Source organism: Procambarus clarkii, chromosome 3 (genome assembly GCF_040958095.1).
Source record: "Procambarus clarkii isolate CNS0578487 chromosome 3, FALCON_Pclarkii_2.0, whole genome shotgun sequence".
Lineage (NCBI taxonomy): Eukaryota > Metazoa > Arthropoda > Malacostraca > Decapoda > Cambaridae > Procambarus > Procambarus clarkii.
In genome coordinates this window covers 36,620,361-36,635,733 of record NC_091152.1, presented here as the reverse complement: position 1 = coordinate 36,635,733, position 15,373 = coordinate 36,620,361, and positions in this window count along the sequence as shown.

The following is a 15,373-nucleotide window of genomic DNA, read 5'->3' as shown; positions in this document are numbered from 1 at the left end:
CCGTTTACAGCACAGTAACCCACCGTTTACAGCACAGTAACCCACTGTTTACAGCACAGTAACCCACCGTTTACAGCACAGTAACCCACTGTTTACAACACAGTAACCCACCGTTTACAGCACAGTAACCCACTGTTTACAACACAGTAACCCACTGTTTACATCACAGTAACCCACTGTTTACAGCACAGTAACCCACCGTTTACAGCACAGTAACCCACCGTTTACAGCACAGTAACCCACCGTTTACAGCACAGTAACCCACTGTTTACAGCACAGTAACCCACCGTTTACAGCACAGTAACCCACCGTTTACAGCGCAGTAACCCACCGTTTACAGCACAGTAACCCACCGTTTACAGCACAGTAACCCACCGTTTACAGCACAGTAACCCACCGTTTACAGCGCAGTAACCCACCGTTTACAGCACAGTAACCCACCGTTTACAGCGCAGTAACCCACCGTTTACAGCACAGTAACCCACCGTTTACAGCACAGTAACCCAGTTTACAGCACAGTAACCCACTGTTTACAGCACAGTAACCCACTGTTTACAGCACAGTAGCCCACTGTTTACAACACAGTAACTCACTGTTTACAGCACAGAAGCCCGCTGTTTAAACACAGTAATTCACTGTTTACAACAAAGTAACCCACTGCTTACAGCACAGTAGCCCACTGTTTACAACACAGTAACTCACTGTTTACAGCACAGTAGCCCACTGTTTACAACACAGTAACCCACTGTTTACAACACAGTAACCCACTGTTTACAGCACAGTAGCCCACTGTTTACAACACAGTAACTCACTGTTTACAGCACAGTAGCCCACTGTTTACAACACAGTAACTCACTGTTTACAACACAGTAACTCACTGTTTACAGCACAGTAGCCCACTGTTTACAGCACAGTAACCCACTGTTTACAACACAGTAACTCACTGTTTACAGCACAGTAACCCACTGTTTACAACACAGTAACTCACTGTTTACAGCACAGTAACCCACTGTTTACAGCACAGTAACCCACTGTTTACAACACAGTAACTCACTGTTTACAGCACAGTAACCCACTGTTTACAACACAGTAGCCCACTGTTTACAGCACAGTAGCCCACTGTTTACAGCACAGTAACCCACCGTTTACAGCACAATAACTCACTGTTTACAGCACAGTAACTCACCGTTTACAGCACAGTAACTCACTGTTTACAGCACAGTAAGCCACTGTTTACAGCACAGTAACCCACTGTTTACAGCACAATAACCCACTGTTTACAGCACAGTAACCCACTGTTTACAGCACAGTAAGCCACTGTTTACAGCACAGTAACCCACTGTTTACAGCACAGTAAATCACCGTTTACAGCACAGTAACCCACTGTTTACAGCATAGTAACCTACTGTTTACAGCACAGTAACTCACTGTTTACAGCACAGTAAGCCACTGTTTACAGCACAGTAACCCACTGTTTTGCAACACAGTAACTCACCGTTTACAGCACAGTAACTCACTGTTTACAGCACAGTAAGCCACTGTTTACAGCACAGTAACCCACTGTTTACAGCACAATAACCCACTGTTTACAGCACAGTAACCCACTGTTTACAGCACAGTAAGCCACTGTTTACAGCACAGTAACCCACTGTTTACAGCACAGTAACTCACCGTTTACAGCACAGTAACCCACTGTTTACAGCATAGTAACCTACTGTTTACAGCACAGTAACTCACTGTTTACAGCACAGTAAGCCACTGTTTACAGCACAGTAACCCACTGTTTTGCAACACAGTAACCCACTGTTTACAGCACAGTGACCCACTGTTTACAGCACAGTAACCTACTGTTTACAGCACAATGACCCACTGTTTACAGCACAGTAACCCACTGTTTACAGCACAGTAACCCACTGTTTACAGCACAGTAACCCACTGTTTACAGCACAGTAACCCACCGTTTACAGCACAGTAACCCACCGTTTACAGCACAGTAACCCACCGTTTACAGCACAGTAACCCACCGTTTACAGCACAGTAACCCACCGTTTACAGCACAGTAACCCACCGTTTACAGCACAGTAACCCACCGTTTACAGCACAGTAACCCACTGTTTACAGCACAGTAACCCACCGTTTACAGCACAGTAACCCACTGTTTACAACACAGTAACCCACCGTTTACAGCACAGTAACCCACTGTTTACAACACAGTAACCCACTGTTTACATCACAGTAACCCACTGTTTACAGCACAGTAACCCACCGTTTACAGCACAGTAACCCACCGTTTACAGCACAGTAACCCACCGTTTACAGCACAGTAACCCACTGTTTACAGCACAGTAACCCACCGTTTACAGCACAGTAACCCACCGTTTACAGCGCAGTAACCCACCGTTTACAGCACAGTAACCCACCGTTTACAGCACAGTAACCCACCGTTTACAGCACAGTAACCCACCGTTTACAGCGCAGTAACCCACCGTTTACAGCACAGTAACCCACCGTTTACAGCGCAGTAACCCACCGTTTACAGCACAGTAACCCACCGTTTACAGCACAGTAACCCAGTTTACAGCACAGTAACCCACTGTTTACAGCACAGTAACCCACTGTTTACAGCACAGTAGCCCACTGTTTACAACACAGTAACTCACTGTTTACAGCACAGAAGCCCGCTGTTTAAACACAGTAATTCACTGTTTACAACAAAGTAACCCACTGCTTACAGCACAGTAGCCCACTGTTTACAACACAGTAACTCACTGTTTACAGCACAGTAGCCCACTGTTTACAACACAGTAACCCACTGTTTACAACACAGTTACCCACTGTTTACAGCACAGTAGCCCACTGTTTACAACACAGTAACTCACTGTTTACAGCACAGTAGCCCACTGTTTACAACACAGTAACTCACTGTTTACAACACAGTAACTCACTGTTTACAGCACAGTAGCCCACTGTTTACAGCACAGTAACCCACTGTTTACAACACAGTAACTCACTGTTTACAGCACAGTAACCCACTGTTTACAACACAGTAACTCACTGTTTACAGCACAGTAACCCACTGTTTACAGCACAGTAACCCACTGTTTACAACACAGTAACTCACTGTTTACAGCACAGTAACCCACTGTTTACAACACAGTAGCCCACTGTTTACAGCACAGTAGCCCACTGTTTACAGCACAGTAACCCACCGTTTACAGCACAATAACTCACTGTTTACAGCACAGTAACTCACCGTTTACAGCACAGTAACTCACTGTTTACAGCACAGTAAGCCACTGTTTACAGCACAGTAACCCACTGTTTACAGCACAATAACCCACTGTTTACAGCACAGTAACCCACTGTTTACAGCACAGTAAGCCACTGTTTACAGCACAGTAACCCACTGTTTACAGCACAGTAACTCACCGTTTACAGCACAGTAACCCACTGTTTACAGCATAGTAACCTACTGTTTACAGCACAGTAACTCACTGTTTACAGCACAGTAAGCCACTGTTTACAGCACAGTAACCCACTGTTTTGCAACACAGTAACCCACTGTTTACAGCACAGTAACCCACTGTTTACAGCACAGTAACCCACCGTTTACAGCACAGTAACCCACCGTTTACAGCACAGTAACTCACCGTTTACAGCACAGTAACCCACTGTTTACAACACAGTAACTCTGATCCAATATAATAAATCACTCGTGTAGCTGAGCATAACCAATCAGACTGGAGACCAAGCACATAATATCGTAGCCTCCAACACTCTCTATAGTATTTACAATAAGCTTAACATTAACAAGAATAATATCGTCCAACACATTCCGACAGTTGCAGCCCAGTTGTAGGACAAGTGATATTTGCGGCTGCTGGTTGAAGTAATTACCTCACAAGATATGTTAGACAAACTGGATGAGAGCTACGTACCGGTGACCTGCCGCCCTTATTTTAAAAAAATAGGTGTGCATTGCGCCTGTCAGGAGGCCTGACGACTGAGTGGACAGCGCTCGGGAATCGTAGTCCTAAGGTTCCGATTCAATTCCCCGGCGGAGGAGGAAACAAATGGGCAAAGTTTCTTTCACCCTGATGCGCCTGTTCACCTAGCAGTAAATAGGTACCTGGTAGTTAGACAGCTGCTACGGGCTGCTTCCTGGGGATGTGTAACAAAAAGGAGGCCTGGTCGAATACCGGGCCGCAGGGTAATTAAGGGTAATTACCCCTGTGGTAATTACAGGGTAATCAGGGTAATTACCTGATTACGTCTTTTAATACCCTGGGAACTCTTTAATCACTGCCTGACGAGTTAGTTTGGCTTCTCTTATTCTATATAATAAATAATTTTGTATGTGTAATTATTTATTTACTAAATTATCACGTTCTTCTCTAATAAAGACCAATTTAACATAACTATTTTCACTTGGACACATGAGGTAGTTATGAGGCGCAGAACCCAACACACAGCTTGCAGCACTTGTTCTCTGTGGTGTATGTTATAATGGGGTTAATACAACTCATTTTGAAGACAGATCGTCGCTGTGTCCATCACTCCTAGAAAATGTACAGTAAGACAACTAGGCTAAGACTTAAGACAACCGACTGACAAAGTCTTGAAGACCCCAGTCTTCCTCCTTCCTAGTCTACGAGCATTATAATAACTCAGATAATAACAAAGGTTAATATTGGTGGACATTTACTGATAATAAAAGGCTACGGCAGGATATACACAGCCTCTACCCAGCTTGTACCTCTACACCCAATATTTAGAAGCAATTATGAAGACAGTGTGGCCACCACAGCCTGGTTAAACACACCTCTAGGCAGCCAACTTGTACTAAAACCTTCCAGAATGAGTTTGTTAATCACATTTGATTGTCTGAAGGTCCGGTCACAGCATGAGGTTAAATGTCAGGTCAAATGTTTAAAGGTCAGGGCAAAGCTAGTGCTTGAGTGTCAGGTCATCAAGGTTGAAGGTCAGGTCACACAGGTGACCTGACCCAGCACTGAGCTCTCCTCGGTATCTCAAAACTACTCTCGACATGTTAGTGTTCTCTTCCCTGATGTCACCTGAGGTGAGTCACCTGAGGTGACTCACCTGAGGTGAGTCACCTGAGATGGGAGTCACCTGAGATGAGTCATCTGAGATAAGTCACCCGAGATTAGTCACCTGAGGTGAGTCACCTGAGATGTGTCACCTGAGATGAGTCACCTGAGATGAGTCACCTGAGATGAGTCACCTGAGATAAGTCACCTGAGGTGAGTCCCCTGAGATGGGATCGAGTCACCTGAAATGGGAGTCACCTGAGATGAGTCCCCTGAGATGAGTCACCTGAGATGAGTCCCCTGAGATGAGTCACCTGAGATGAGTCACCCGAGATGAGTCACCTGAGATGAGTCACCTGAGATGAGTCACCTGAGATAAGTCACCTGAGGTGAGTCCCCTGAGATGGGAGTCACCTGAAATGGGAGTCACCTGAGATGAGTCCCCTGAGATGAGTCACCTGAGATGAGTCCCCTGAGATGAGTCACCTGAGATGAGTCACCTGAGATGAGTCACCTGAGATGAGTCACCTGAGATGAGTCACCTGAGATGGGAGTCACCTGAAATGGGAGTCACCTGAGATGAGTCCCCTGAGATGAGTCCCCTGAGATGAGTCACCTGAGATGAGTCACCTTAGATGAGTCACCTTAGATGAGTCACCTGAGATGAGTCACCTGAGATGGGAGTCACCTAAGATGGGAGTCACCTGAGATGAGTCACCTGAGATGAGTCACCTGAGATGAGTCACCTGAGGTGAGTCACCTGAGATGAGTCACCTGAGATGAGTCACCTGAGATGAGTCACCTGAGATGAGAGTGAGTCACTTGAGAGAGAGTTCCTCACTCGCCTCTCTGGCCCCTGGTGAGGTAACTGTGAGGAGGAGCCACTAAGCCAGCATGAGTATGGCTGAGTGCCTATGGACCCGCCCCTTAGATGGTACGGGAGCACTAGGCGCGCCACCATCACTATATAGATGGTACGGGAGCACTAGGCGCGCCACCATCACTATATAGATGGTACGGGAGCACTAGGCGCGCCACCATCACTATATAGATGGTACGGGAGCACTAGGCGCGCCACCATCACTATATAGATGGTACGGGAGCACTAGGCGCGCCACCATCACTATATAGATGGTACGGGAGCACTAGGCGCGCCACCATCACTATATAGATGGTACGGGAGCACTAGGCGCGCCACCATCACTATATAGATGGTACGGGAGCACTAGGCGCGCCACCATCACTATATAGATGGTACGGGAGCACTAGGCGCGCCACCATCACTATATAGATGGTACGGGAGCACTAGGCGCGCCACCATCACTATATAGATGGTACGGGAGCACTAGGCGCGCCACCATCACTATATAGATGGTACGGGAGCACTAGGCGCGCCACCATCACTATATAGATGGTACGGGAGCACTAGGCGCGCCACCATCACTATATAGATGGTACGGGAGCACTAGGCGCGCCACCATCACTATATAGATGGTACGGGAGCACTAGGCGCGCCACCATCACTATATAGATGGTACGGGAGCACTAGGCGCGCCACCATCACCATATAGATGGTACGGGAGCACTAGGCGCGCCACCATCACCATATAGATGGTACGGGAGCACTAGGCGCGCCACCATCACCATATAGATGGTACGGGAGCACTAGGCGCGCCACCATCACTATATAGATGGTACGGGAGCACTAGGCGCGCCACCATCACTATATAGATGGTACGGGTGCACTAGGCGCGCCACCATCACTATATAGATGGTACGGGTGCACTAGGCGCGCCACCATCACTATATAGATGGTACGGGTGCACTAGGCGCGCCACCATCACTATATAGATGGTACGGGAGCACTAGGCGCGCCACCATCACTATATAGATAATGGTAGAGATGTCAGTACCAGGAGAGTGTGAAGGCCACACACCAGCACCTCCACACAAGTACACACTCCACCACGCCTCTACACAATGGTCTTCCAGCCTGGCTGGAGTCCTTACCTAGTTAAACAATGTTAGAGAAGATTCAGAGGTATGCCACCAGACTAGTCCCGGTACTGAGAGGTATGAGCTACGAGGAAAGGCTAAGGGATCTGAACCTCACGTCCTGGAAGACATAAGAGTCTATATATCTATCTATCTACATATAAATACTCAGATCGTGCTTAGATTTGTTTTTTGGGTGAGGTGACAGGAAACAAAAGACAAAACACCAAACAATGGGTATACATTGGATATATACAATGGGCATATAACCACGGGTATACATTCTATCTTCTTGCTTGTGCTGCTTTACATCCACCTCCCCTCACTGCTGATCTTGTCTAGAAAATGAATTTGTCAAAACCAGCCTCCTTGCTTTTTCTCTATGGAAATTTGTTCAACAAATCTCTAGATAACCCTAGATAATCCCTGTGAGCTAGGCTGACATGTGTAATTATGGCTTCACATTGCAGGCGCGGGAGTTTGGGAAAGATAAGATCAGACAGCCAGGTTAGTGTAGTGGAGCCGTGTGGGCTGTGTGTGACAGGTAGAGCACCAGCTCCTGCCTCAGTCTTTATGTGACAGGTAGAGCACCAGCCCCTGCCTCAGTCTTAATGTGACAGGTAGAGCACCAGCCCCTGCCTCAGTCTTTATGTGGCTGGTAGAGCACCAGCCCCCTGCCTCAGTCTTAATGTGACAGGTAGAGCACCAGCCCCTGCCTCAGTCTTTATGTGGCAGGTAGAGCACCAGCCCCTACCTCAGTCTTAATGTGACAGGTAGAGCACCAGCCCCTGCCTCAGTCTTTATGTGGCAGGTAGAGCACCAGCCCCTGCCTCAGTCTTAATGTGACAGGTAGAGCACCAGCCCCTTCCTCAGTCTTTATGTGGCAGGTAGAGCACCAGCCCCTGCCTCAGTCTTAATGTGACAGGTAGAGCACCAGCCCCTGCCTCAGTCTTAATGTGACAGGTAGAACACCAGCCCCTGCCTCAGTCTTTATGTGGCAGGTAGAGCACCAGCTCCTGCATCAGTCTTTATGTGACAGGTAGAGCACCAGCCCCTGCCTCAGTCTTTATGTGGCAGGTAGAGCACCAGCCCCCTGCCTCAGTCTTTATGTGACAGGTAGAGCACCAGCCCCTGCCTCAGTCTTTATGTGGCAGGTAGAGCACCAGCCCCCTGCCTCAGTCTTAATGTGACAGGTAGAGCACCAGCTCCCTGCCTCAGTCTTTATGTGACAGGTAGAACACCAGCCCCTGCCTCAGTCTTAATGTGGCAGGTAGAGCACCAGCCCCTTCCTCAGTCTTTATGTGGCAGGTAGAGCACCAGCTCCTGCCTCAGTCTTTATGTGACAGGTAGAGCACCAGCCCCTGCCTCAGTCTTTATGTGACAGGTAGAGCACCAGCTCCTGCCTCAGTCTTTGTGTGGCAGGTAGAGCACCAGCCCCCTACCTCAGTCTTTATGTGACAGGTAGAGCACCAGCCCCTGCCTCAGTCTTTATGTGGCAGGTAGAGCACCAGCCCCTGCCTCAGTCTTAATGTGACAGGTAGAGCACCAGCTCCTGCCTCAGTCTTTATGTGGCAGGTAGAGCACCAGCCCCTGCCTCAGTCTTAATGTGACAGGTAGAGCACCAGCCCCTGCCTCAGTCTTTATGTGGCAGGTAGAGCACCAGCCCCTGCCTCAGTCTTAATGTGACAGGTAGAGCACCAGCTCCTGCCTCAGTCTTTATGTGGCAGGTAGAGCACCAGCCCCTGCCTCAGTATTAATGTGGCAGGTAGAGCACCAGCCCCTGCCTCAGTCTTTATGTAACAGGTAGAGCACCAGCCCCTGGCTCAGTCTTTATGTGGCAGGTAGAGCACCAGCCCCTGCTTCAGTCTTTATGTAACAGGTAGAGCACCAGCCCCTTGGCTCAGTCTTTATGTAACAGGTAGAGCACCAGCCCCCTGCCTCAGTCTTTATGTGGCAGGTAGAGCACCAGCCCCTGCCTCAGTCTTTATGTGGCAGGCAGAGCACCAGCCCCTGCCTCAGTCTTTATGTGGCAGGTAGAGCACCAGCCCCTTGGCTCAGTCTTTATGTAACAGGTAGAGCACCAGCCCCTGCCTCAGTCTTTATGTGGCAAGTAGAGCACCAGCCCCTTGGCTCAGTCTTTATGTAACAGGTAGAGCACCAGCCCCTGCCTCAGTCTTTATGTAACAGGTAGAGCACCAGCCCCTGCCTCAGTCTTTATGCTGCTAGTTACCTAAATAATTGTTATTGACCATCTTTCTTCTTAGAATACTCTTGCAACTTTATATGTAATTAGCCATAATTAGCTTATCTTCTTCCTCAATTAATTTGTTCGCTAATCATTCGCTGAATCTATAACTCCACATCTCCGAATGACTAATTTGGGTTTCGAAATTTCCTGCGAGGGCGTTTGATCTTGCCCCCCGATCTTGCTATGTATTTGGATTTTGTCCACTTTCGCTTTTATGTTAAGGGAATGTGGCTTTGGCCAGATATGTTATGTAGCATAGTTATAGCTGGCTCCTTCACCTCTCCTCGTGGTTGTGGGACCTTTGGATCAGGGAAGAGAAATGTTTTTATATTTTAATTATTATATGAGGCAAAGGTTCCTCACTGGGGGAATGTATTGTGGTATTGGTCTGACGTATAGCGTGTAGTGTCCTTCCTGTTGGTGACTGTTGTGGTCCTTCCTGTTGGTGACTGTTGTGATCCTTCCTGTTGGTGACTGTTGTGGTCCTTCCTGTTGGTGACTGTTGTGGTCCTTCCTGTTGGTGACTGTTGTGGTCCTTCCTGTTGGTGACTGTTGTGGTCCTTCCTGTTGGTGACTGTTGTGGTCCTTCCTGTTGGTGACTGTTGTGGTCCTTCCTGTTGGTGACTGTTGAGGTCCTTCCTGTTGGTGGCTGATATGGTCCTTCCTGTTGGTGACTGTTGTGATCCTTCCTGTTGGTGACTGTTGTGGTCCTTCCTGTTGGTGGCTGTTGTGATCCTTCCTGTTGGTGGCTGTTGTGATCCTTCCTGTTGGTGACTGTTGTGGTCCTTCCTGTTGGTGGCTGTTGTGATCCTTCCTGTTGGTGGCTGTTGTGGTCCTTCCTGTTGGTGGCTGTTGTGGTCCTTCCTGTTGGTGACTGTTGTGGTCCTTCCTGTTGGTGACTGTTGTGGTCCTTCCTGTTGGTGACTGTTGTGGTCCTTCCTGTTGGTGGCTGTTGTGGTCCTTCCTGTTGGTGGCTGTTGTGATCCTTCCTGTTGGTGGCTGTTGTGATCCTTCCTGTTGTTGACTGTTGGGATCCTTCCTGTTGGTGACTGTTGTGGTCCTTCCTGTTGGTGGCTGTTGTGATCCTTCCTGTTGGTGGCTGTTGTGATCCTTCCTGTTGTTGACTGTTGGGATCCTTCCTGTTGGTGACTGTTGTGGTCCTTCCTGTTGTGGTCCTTCCTGTTGGTGACTGTTGTGGCCCTTCCTGTTGGTGACTGTTGTGGTCCTTCCTGTTGGTGACTGTTGTAGTCCTTCCTGTTGGTGACTGTTGTGGTCCTTCCTGTTGGTGACTGTTGTGATCCTTCCTGTTGGTGGCTGTTGTGGTCCTTCCTGTTGGTGACTGTTGTGGTCCTTCCTGTTGGTGACTGTTGTGATCCTTCCTGTTGGTGACTGTTGTGATCCTTCCTGTTGGTGACTGTTGTGATCCTTCCTGTTGGTGACTGTTGTGGTCCTTCCTGTTGGTGACTGTTGTGATCCTTCCTGTTGGTGACTGTTGTGATCCTTCCTGTTGGTGACTGTTGTGATCCTTCCTGTTGGTGACTGTTGTGATCCTTCCTGTTGGTGACTGTTGTGGTCCTTCCTGTTGGTGACTGTTGTGATCCTTCCTGTTGGTCACTGTTGTGGTCCTTCCTGTTGGTGGCTGTTGTGATCCTTCCTGTTGGTGACTGTTGTGATCCTTCCTGTTGGTGGCTGTTGTGATCCTTCCTGTTGGTGACTGTTGTGATCCTTCCTGTTGGTGACTGTTGTGATCCTTCCTGTTGGTGACTGTTGTGGTCCTTCCTGTTGGTGACTGTTGTGGTCCTTCCTGTTGGTGACTGTTGTGGTCCTTCCTGTTGGTGACTGTTGTGGTCCTTCCTGTTGGTGACTGTTGTGATCCTTCCTGTTGGTGGCTGTTGTGATCCTTCCTGTTGGTGACTGTTGTGATCCTTCATGTTGGTGACTGTTGTGATCCTTCCTGTTGGTGACTGTTGTGATTCTTCCTGTTGGTGACTGTTGTGATCCTTCCTGTTGGTGACTGTTGTGGTCCTTCCTCTTGGTGACTGTTGTGATCCTTCCTGTTGGTGACTGTTGTGATCCTTCCTGTTGGTGACTGTTGTGGTCCTTCCTGTTGGTGACTGTTGTGATCCTTCCTGTTGGTGGCTGTTGTGATCCTTCCTGTTGGTGACTGTTGTGATCCTTCCTGTTGGTGACTGTTGTGGTCCTTCCTGTTGGTGACTGTTGTGGTCCTTCCTGTTGGTGACTGTTGTGATCCTTCCTGTTGGTGGCTGTTGTGATCCTTCCTCTTGGTGACTGTTGTGATCCTTCCTGTTGGTGACTGTTGTGATCCTTCCTGTTGGTGACTGTTGTGGTCCTTCCTGTTGGTGACTGTTGTGATCCTTCCTGTTGGTGGCTGTTGTGATCCTTCCTGTTGGTGACTGTTGTGATCCTTCCTGTTGGTGACTGTTGTGATCCTTCCTGTTGGTGACTGTTGTGGTCCTTCCTGTTGGTGACAGTTGTGATCCTTCCTGTTGGTGACTGTTGTGATCCTTCCTGTTGGTGACTGTTGTGATCCTTCCTGTTGTTGACTGTTGTGGTCCTTCCTGTTGGTGACTGTTGTGGTCCTTCCTGTTGGTGGCTGTTGTGATCCTTCCTGTTGGTGACTGTTGTGGTCCTTCCTGTTGGTGACTGTTGTGATCCTTCCTGTTGGTGACTGTTGTGATCCTACCTGTTGGTGACTGTTGTGATCCTTCCTGTTGGTGACTGTTGTGATCCTTCCTGTTGGTGGCTGTTGTGATCCTTCCTGTTGGTGACTGTTGTGGTCCTTCCTGTTGGTGACTGTTGTGGTCCTTCCTGTTGGTGACTGTTGTGATCCTTCCTGTTGTTGACTGTTGTGGTCCTTCCTGTTGGTGACTGTTGTGGTCCTTCCTGTTGGTGACTGTTGTGATCCTTCCTGTTGGTGACTGTTGTGATTCTTCCTGTTGGTGACTTTTGTGGTCCTTCCTGTTGGTGACTGTTGTGGTCCTTCCTGTTGGTGACTGTTGTGATCCTTCCTGTTGTTGACTGTTGTGGTCCTTCCTGTTGGTGACTGTTGTGGTCCTTCCTGTTGGTGACTGTTGTGATCCTTCCTGTTGGTGACTGTTGTGGTCCTTCCTGTTGGTGACTGTTGTGATCCTTCCTGTTGGTGACTGTTGTGGTCCTTCCTGTTGGTGACTGTTGTGGTCCTTCCTGTTGGTGACTGTTGTGGTCCTTCCTGTTGGTGGCTGTTGTGATCCTTCCTGTTGGTGACTGTTGTGATCCTTCCTGTTGGTGGCTGTTGTGATCCTTCCTGTTGGTGACTGTTGTGATCCTTCCTGTTGGTGGCTGTTGTGATCCTTCCTGTTGGTGACTGTTGTGATCCTTCCTGTTGGTGGCTGTTGTGATCCTTCTTGTTGGTGACTGTTGTGATCCTTCCTGTTGGTGGCTGTTGTGATCCTTCCTGTTGGTGGCTGTTGTGATCCTTCCTCTTGGTGACTGTTGTGATCCTTCCTGTTGGTGGCTGTTGTGATCCTTCCTGTTGGTGGCTGTTGTGATCCTTCCTGTTAGTGACTGTTGTGATCCTTCCTGTTGGTGACTGTTGTGATCCTTCCTGTTGGTGACTGTTGTGATCCTTCCTGTTGGTGACTGTTGTGGTCCTTCCTGTTGGTGACTGTTGTGGTCCTTCCTGTTGGTGACTGTTGTGGTCCTTCCTGTTGGTGACTGTTGTGGTCCTTCCTGTTGGTGACTGTTGTGGTCCTTCCTGTTGGTGGCTGTTGTGATCCTTCCTGTTGGTGACTGTTGTGATCCTTCCTGTTGGTGGCTGTTGTGATCCTTCCTGTTGGTGACTGTTGTGATCCTTCCTGTTGGTGGCTGTTGTGATCCTTCCTGTTGGTGACTGTTGTGATCCTTCCTGTTGGTGGCTGTTGTGATCCTTCCTGTTGGTGGCTGTTGTGATCCTTCCTCTTGGTGACTGTTGTGATCCTTCCTGTTGGTGGCTGTTGTGATCCTTCCTGTTGGTGACTGTTGTGATCCTTCCTGTTGGTGGCTGTTGTGATCCTTCCTGTTGGTGGCTGTTGTGATCCTTCCTGTTGGTGACTGTTGTGATCCTTCCTGTTGGTGACTGTTGTGATCCTTCCTGTTGGTGACTGTTGTGATCCTTCCTGTTGGTGACTGTTGTGGTCCTTCCTGTTGGTGACTGTTGTGGTCCTTCCTGTTGGTGACTGTTCTGGTCCTTCCTGTTGGTGACTGTTGTGGTCCTTCCTGTTGGTGACTGTTGTGGTCCTTCCTGTTGGTGGCTGTTGTGGTCCTTCCTGTTGGTGACTGTTGTGGTCCTTCCTGTTGGTGACTGTTGTGGTCCTTCCTGTTGGTGACTGTTGTGGTCCTTCCTGTTAGGTGACTGTTGTGATCCTTCCTGTTGGTGGCTGTTGTGATCCTTCCTGTTGGTGACTGTTGTGATCCTTCATGTTGGTGACTGTTGTGATCCTTCCTGTTGGTGACTGTTGTGATCCTTCCTGTTGGTGACTGTTGTGGTCCTTCCTCTTGGTGACTGTTGTGATCCTTCCTGTTGGTGACTGTTGTGATCCTTCCTCTTGGTGACTGTTGTGGTCCTTCCTGTTGGTGACTGTTGTGATCCTTCCGGTTGGTGGCTGTTGTGATCCTTCCTGTTGGTGACTGTTGTGATCCTTCATGTTGGTGACTGTTGTGATCCTTCCTGTTGGTGACTGTTGTGATCCTTCCTGTTGGTGACTGTTGTGATCCTTCCTGTTGGTGACTGTTGTGGTCCTTCCTGTTGGTGACTGTTGTGGTCCTTCCTGTTGGTGACTGTTGTGATCCTTCCTGTTGGTGGCTGTTGTGATCCTTCCTCTTGGTGACTGTTGTGATCCTTCCTGTTGGTGACTGTTGTGATCCTTCCTGTTGGTGACTGTTGTGGTCCTTCCTGTTGGTGACTGTTGTGATCCTTCATGTTGGTGACTGTTGTGGTCCTTCCTGTTGGTGACAGTTGTGATCCTTCCTGTTGGTGACTGTTGTGATCCTTCCTGTTGGTGACTGTTGTGATCCTTCCTGTTGTTGACTGTTGTGGTCCTTCCTGTTGGTGACTGTTGTGGTCCTTCCTGTTGGTGGCTGTTGTGATCCTTCCTGTTGGTGACTGTTGTGGTCCTTCCTGTTGGTGACTGTTGTGATCCTTCCTGTTGGTGACTGTTGTGATCCTTCCTGTTGGTGACTGTTGTGATCCTTCCTGTTGGTGACTGTTGTGATCCTTCCTGTTGGTGGCTGTTGTGATCCTTCCTGTTGGTGACTGTTGTGGTCCTTCCTGTTGGTGACTGTTGTGGTCCTTCCTGTTGGTGACTGTTGTGATCCTTCCTGTTGTTGACTGTTGTGGTCCTTCCTGTTGGTGACTGTTGTGGTCCTTCCTGTTGGTGACTGTTGTGATCCTTCCTGTTGGTGACTGTTGTGATCCTTCCTGTTGGTGACTTTTGTGGTCCTTCCTGTTGGTGACTGTTGTGGTCCTTCCTGTTGGTGACTGTTGTGATCCTTCCTGTTGTTGACTGTTGTGGTCCTTCCTGTTGGTGACTGTTGTGGTCCTTCCTGTTGGTGACTGTTGTGATCCTTCCTGTTGGTGACTGTTGTGGTCCTTCCTGTTGGTGACTGTTGTGATCCTTCCTGTTGGTGACTGTTGTGGTCCTTCCTGTTGGTGACTGTTGTGGTCCTTCCTGTTGGTGACTGTTGTGATCCTTCCTGTTGGTGGCTGTTGTGATCCTTCCTGTTGGTGACTGTTGTGATCCTTCCTGTTGGTGGCTGTTGTGATCCTTCCTGTTGGTGGACTGTTGTGATCCTTCCTGTTGGTGACTGTTGTGATCCTTCCTGTTGGTGGCTGTTGTGATCCTTCCTGTTGGTGACTGTTGTGATCCTTCCTGTTGGTGGCTGTTGTGATCCTTCCTGTTGGTGGCTGTTGTGATCCTTCCTGTTGGTGACTGTTGTGATCCTTCCTGTTGGTGACTGTTGTGATCCTTCCTGTTGGTGACTGTTGTGATCCTTCCTGTTGGTGACTGTTGTGGTCCTTCCTGTTGGTGACTGTTGTGGTACT